At 47.0% G+C, this 6,419-nt stretch overlaps 1 pseudogene across 1 annotated transcript; it reads left to right on the forward strand.

Annotated features, from left to right (window-relative positions):
* Positions 1 to 1,298: 1,298 nt before the first annotated feature.
* LOC309620991 (ferritin heavy chain pseudogene) lies at positions 1,299 to 6,070 on the forward strand (annotated as a pseudogene). The gene has a single exon. The product of its transcript is annotated as a ferritin heavy chain pseudogene (transcript).
* Positions 6,071 to 6,419: the final 349 nt, after the last annotated feature.

Below are 6,419 nucleotides of genomic sequence, written 5' to 3' on the forward strand. Positions count from 1 at the left end.
TAAAAGCTTACAATGGCTTATAACCTGTAGTCATCCAGAACTTCCTTGGGTAACTAGTCAGGGTAGGCTAACTGCTGTAACAAATATCCCAAGTCTTGCTGGCCTAAGACAGTACATTTTTATTTTTTGTTCTTACCAAGATCCAGGGCACAGTGGTGGTGCAGGCGATGGGGTGATAGTCTCCTTACGTCATTCAAAGGCTCAGGAAGGGAACCCATATGAGAGCAGGTTTGAGATAACTGCACACCCGCTCAGCAGAAGAGGAAGAAACAAAACAGAATGACACAATCTATTACAGAAGAGATACACGAAAGTCTTCTAACGTCAGAAAATGCCAAGCTTTTGGCACTTGGCATGGTCCCTATCTTACCTACAAGCTCCACACCATGTATCCCAAATAGAAAAGACTCCCTAACTGACACACTGAGCCCCCCCATTCAGAGGAGAAGACTATTAGTGAAATGGGCGTCCCAACTGTAGATCAGATCCATGCTAGTTACCTAGGCTGATCACATGACTCCTTCACTCCCAAATACGAATGGACAAATGTTTGCCAGATATTGGAGGAAAGTGAAAGAGAAGATCATGATGAACAAACAGAACAATTTCTGGAGGAAAAAACAACTATAACACAGGAAACGGAAGAGAACAGTACCAAAAACTACAAATTCATATTCTCAGAATTTTAAGGAAGACAATGGGTTTATAAAATGAGAACAGGGTGCTATAAGAGGGAGCAATTAGAGAACAAGAGAAAGTCCTTGGAAACCGAAATATTTTTGCAAAGTTAAAAACTTAATAGATACCAAGTGCTCAGGTCAAAGTCACCCTGCCTCACCCAGGCTTTGAGGGAACGTGGGTGCAGCGTTCGTGCCCCGCCCACCCCACGCGACCTCTTCCGGTAACAGAACCGGAAGCCCACCGCCTAACTCCCATAACGGACCCCATTTCGGGTCCATCCCAGAGCCGGCATCCAGCCATCTGCCACCCGGCTCGGAGCCCAGCGGCTCCGGCCACCCTCATCGCCCACCCTGGGGATACTCCGAGGCCACCGCCGCCTGCGGCCCTGCAGGGCCCGCTTCCACACCACCTTCCCCTTGGCCTTCAGGCCCACCAGGCTGCCCGCGCCGCCCGCCATGCTGCCTGCGCCAGCCGCCATGCTGCCCGCGCCGCCCGCCAGGCTGCCCGCGCCACCCGCCATGCTACCCGCCAGGCTGCCCGCGCCGCCCGCCATGCTGCCCGCCAGGCTGCCCACGCCGCCCACCAGGCTACCCGCCAGGCTGCCCGCGCCAGCCGCCATGCTGCCCGCGCCAGCCGCCATGCTGCCTGCGCCCCCCACCATGCTGCCTGCGCCAGCCGCCATGCTGCCCGCGCCACCCCCGAAGGTGCGCCAGACCTACCAGCCCGACTGCGAGGCCGCCGTCAACAGCCATTTCACCCTGGAGCGCCACGCCTCCTCCGTGTGCCTGGCCGTGGCCTTTTACCTCAACCGCGACAACGAGGCCTTGAAGCACTTCACCGGGTTCTTCCTGCGCCGCTCCCACGAGCACAGCGAGCGGGCCCAGGGCCTGATGCGCCTGCAGAACCAGCGCGGGGGCCGCCTCCACTTCCAAGACATCAGGAAGCCAGCCAGTGACGAGTGGAAGAGCGGCCTCAAGGCCATGTGGTACACCTTGTGCCTGGAGAAGCGCGTGAACCGGAGCCTGCTCGACCTGCACCAGCTGGCCACCGACAAGAGCGACCCCGACCTGTGTCTCTTCCTGGCAACTCACTACCTCGGCCAGCAGGTGGCGTTCATCAGAGAGCTGGAGGGTCATGTCACCACCCTGAGCATGATGGGGGCCCCGGACGCCGACCTGGCAGGGTACCTCTTTGACAAGCTCACCCTGGGCGACAGCGACAAGAAGAACTGAGCCTGGACTTCCCCAGAGCCACGGGGTGACCAGAGCCCTGGTCACCGTGCCTGCCATGCAGACGGCAATAGTGCCCTTGCAGAAGAAGTTCACTTAAGTTTTTTTCTTCCAGTTCTGCCACTTCTTCCAATAAAGTTATTGGTTCATAAATAAATAAAGGTCTCTGGTTGATTCATGTGGGCAAATCTCTCACTTTTTAAAACAGGTATCCAGGAGGCTCTCCCCCCACCCATGCCCCACCCACAGGCAGGTCAGGATCTCCACAGAGGGAGGGAGAAGGCGTTCCATGGGGCCCTGGAAAGTGCGAAATCCATCTTCCCCTTATAAACAATGTGGGTATATGGGGGGTGGTGAGGTGAGGCCCTGCTGAATGCGGGTGCCTGCGAATAGCAGGAGTATAAAACCATGGTATAAAAATCACAGTAGTGTTGCTTCTGGAGGAAGAATGAAGGGAATGGGATGGGACAGGGATTAAAATAAAGGGTCCTTAAACTTTACCTGAAAACTTTGAGTTCACTAAAATATGTAAATGTTAGTGTTTGTTGATTCTGGGAAGCAAGATGGAGACCCCAGAAGCCAGCTTGGCAGGGTCCCTCTTTGACAAGCTCACCCTGAGCGACAGTGATAATGGTAACTGAGCGAGCCTCAGGCTGGCCTGCACACAAACGTAGGGGTGACTCCCTAGTCACCATGCTGGACATGCATATTGCCCTTACAACACATGCAAATGTAGGCTGTTTTACCGTACTCTTTCTTCCATTACGGTAACATGGTACCCCAAACCCCAAATTACCTCAATAGAAGGAGTGAAAAATATAAGGTCCAGGCTGAAGGTCAATTTGTGATGTTGAATATCAAGTAGCATAAAGCTCTCTGAACGTTAAGCCAAGTTACTCTGACTCTGGCTGCTTTGAAGAATGTAGAGGATGAGGAGAGTTGAAGCTGAAAGACCAGTTAAGAGATAACTGTAGCAGGCCCAGAGAGACAATGGTGGCTTGAACGGCGGTGTTGGTAGAGGAAACGAAGAGATGCAGGCAAATTTCAGATGAACTGGAGGAGTCTACAGGAGCTGCTTTATGGACCAGAGGTGAGGAATGGGAAATGACGAAAATCATCATCTAGGCTCAAGCTTGGATTTGAACACCCTGGCTGATGGTCGTGCTATTTATTAATCTGGGGGTATTTGCAGGGGGACTCGAGGAGCTGGGAAGGCATGTCATGTAAAATCTGAGATGCCTATTAGATACCCAAGTGCAACTGTCATGCAGGTAGCCAGAAAAATGAACCTGGAACTCAGGGGGCATGTCAGGTTTGGAAAAATACATATGGGACATATTAGCCTATATATACATAGATGGGTTGAGGTCATGGAGTAGATAAGCTCACCAGAAAGGAAGCAGAGAGATTATGGCACAGGCGGCCCCAAACCCAGAGCAGCCAACACTCAGAGGATGGGATGAGACACTGGAACACCTAGAGAGCTGCTGGTCCCACTTGGACCACTGCCTCATTCCAGACTGTGGCCACCTGTGTCTGCTCAGAGTTTATCTCAAGATCAGCCTGTTCTTAATCTCAGTGTGGTCTCTGGTTTCTCCTTTCTAGAATGTGGAGAGGCATTAGCCTATTACCTTGTCTTCTTGACTATAGGTAGAAAGACAATTATTTCCCAGTAAAAGGATTTCCCAAGGAAACGACAGACCTGCTTTTCTATGTTTGTTTGTTTGTTTGTTTTTTTCTGTTCCCCTTTTAAAACTCTTCCCCTCTCTCAGTCCATTCTCTATTTGAGCAGATGAAATCTGTTCCCATGTAAGCCCTAAGGTTGTCTAGGTCTGAGAAAAAATACTCAAAACGTATTGTTTCTTCTGTGTCGTGTACAGTTTACAAAGGTCAGAGTTAGAAATTTTCAGACTTTGTATCCTATATTCAAAGACACACGAGTAGCTTGAGTCATTTTAGAGTTAACTAGATTGCTTTCAACATTTACTGAAATATGAACAAGTTTAGCTAAGGAGTCATTTCTTTCTACATTTCCCCATAACTGTGCTTCAATACTTTCTTAAAAATGAGGATTATGGTCCTTTGAGTTTAATTTCCAGAAAAATGGTGTTGAATGGTATTTCCCCCTTTACTCTTTTTAGTCAAACTTGTTTTTTTCGCTCTTTCTCTGTCTGCTTTGAGGTCCCTGCTCTCTCTCTGATACAGTCTCAATACATACATACATACACACACACACACACACACACATATATATATATATATACATATATATATATATATATATATATATGTATATATATATATATATAAACTGTTCTCCTCTAGATATGAGGAAGCACAGGCTGAGCAGCTGTTTGTGAGTGTTTATAACTATAAATTGTCTGAAGATCCTTCTTACTCTCCTGTTTTGGAGAAACAGTTTGGTGTCTCGGATCCTTCACCACAGGTTGGCTGGATTCAAATCCCAGTTTAGCCACTTGCTAAATTGGGGGAACTTGGGCATGTTATTTCACTTCTCTGCGCCTCAGTTTCCTCATATGTAAAACAGGGATAATAAAAGTGTCAACCCCATTGGAGAAAATATTTGCAAATGATGCGACTGACAAGGGCTTAATATTCAAAATATACAAACAGCTCATACAAGTCAATAACAAAAAAAACAAACAACCCTATCAAAAAATGGGCAGAAGACATTTCTCCAAAGAAGACATACAGATGGCCAAGAAGCACATGAAAAGATGCTCAACATCACTAATTCTCAGAAAAATGCAAATCAAAACTACAATGAGGTATCACCTCCCACCAGTTAGAACGGGCATCATCAGAAAATCTACAAACAACAAATGCTGGAGAGGGTGTGGAGAAAAGGGAACCCTCCCGCACTGTTGGTGGGAATGTAAATTGATGCAGCCACTGTGGAGAACAGTCTGGAGGTTTCTTAAAAAACGAAAAATAGAGCTACAGCATGATCCAGCAATCCCACTCCTGGGCATATATCTGTACAAAACTATAATTCGTAAAGATACGTGCACCCCAGTGTTCATAGCAGCACTATTTACAACAGCCAAGACATGGAAGCAACCTAAGTGGCCATCGACAGATGAGTGGATAAAGAAGATGTGGTATATACATACAATGGACTATTACTCAGCCATAAAAAAGAATGAAATAATGCCATTTGCAGCAACACGGATGGACCTAGAGATTATCATACTAAGTGAAGTTAAGTCACACAGAGAAAGACAAATGTCATATGATATCACTTATATGTGGAACCTAAAATATGATACAAATGAACTTATTTACAAAACAAAAACAGACTCACAGACATAGAAAACAAACTTATGGTTACCAAAGGTGAAGGGGGGAGGCGGTATAAATTAGGAGTTTGGGATTAGCAGATACAAGCTACTGTATGCAAAACAGGTAAACAACAACGTCCTACTGTATAGCACAGGGAACTATACTCCATATCTTGTAATAAACAATAAGAAAAAAGAATATGAAAAAGAATATATATGTATAACTGAATCACTCTGCTGTACACCAGAAACATATTGTAAACCAACTAAATTTTTTTAAAAGCATCAACCCCATTGGGTTGCTGAGATTAAATGAGTTAATATTTTCTAAATACTTACAACAGTGCCTGGCACATATAGTACATATATTATTTGTAAGCCATCATTTATCATCATTACCATCATTATCATTCACTTACTTCTAAGTTCATCTGTGGTGTTTATGATTTGTTGATGAAAGGATTTCACATTTATACTTTGCCACTAGGGGTCTCTCTTGCATTTCGACCAACCGTGTCACTCTGCACATCACGAAGGAGAAATCCTTCCTAGCTGCTTGGTTGCCAGTTGCTGCCAGGCTTCAGGAGGGTAGATTGCTGTTTTCAGTGCCCCAAACTCAGGCCCAAGCCTGGAGGTGAGTTCTGCTGTGACAGCCCTCTGTGGTAATTCCCCATTTGTCTCAATCAGCCTCCCCTTTAAATCGGCCCCTAGGACAATTTTTTTGCTTATTCTTCCCCAACCCAGGTTGCCTGAGCCTCCCTCCTCTTTCCATCCTGAACTACAGTCCACTCCTCAGAGGTGGGAAAGACTGAACGGATGAAAAGCTCATCCTGATCCCACCCACCGTCTGGATGTTTGGACCTGAAAAGGAGAGGAATGCGTGGATTCGCAGGGGAGAATGGGCAACAGGGCTACTGATAACATAATAACAAAAACTTATGTCACCACGCACTTGATTTAGCCCAGAGGTTCTCAAGCTTTGCTGCACCTTAGAGCCACCTGGGAGTTTTTAGAGCTCTCAATGCCCAGGCCACCTCCCAGACCAATTACATCAGTCTCAGGGGCAGGACCTAGACATCCCAGGCATTGAAAGCCAGTGCAAGCACCTTGCTACTCAAAATGTGGTCCCTGGACCGGCAGGTCAGTGTCATCCGACAGTCTGTTAGACATGCAAAATCCCAAGCTCTACCTCAGACCTACTGAATCA

Source organism: Balaenoptera borealis (assembly GCF_965194805.1).
Source record: "Balaenoptera borealis genome assembly, chromosome: X".
Lineage (NCBI taxonomy): Eukaryota > Metazoa > Chordata > Mammalia > Artiodactyla > Balaenopteridae > Balaenoptera > Balaenoptera borealis.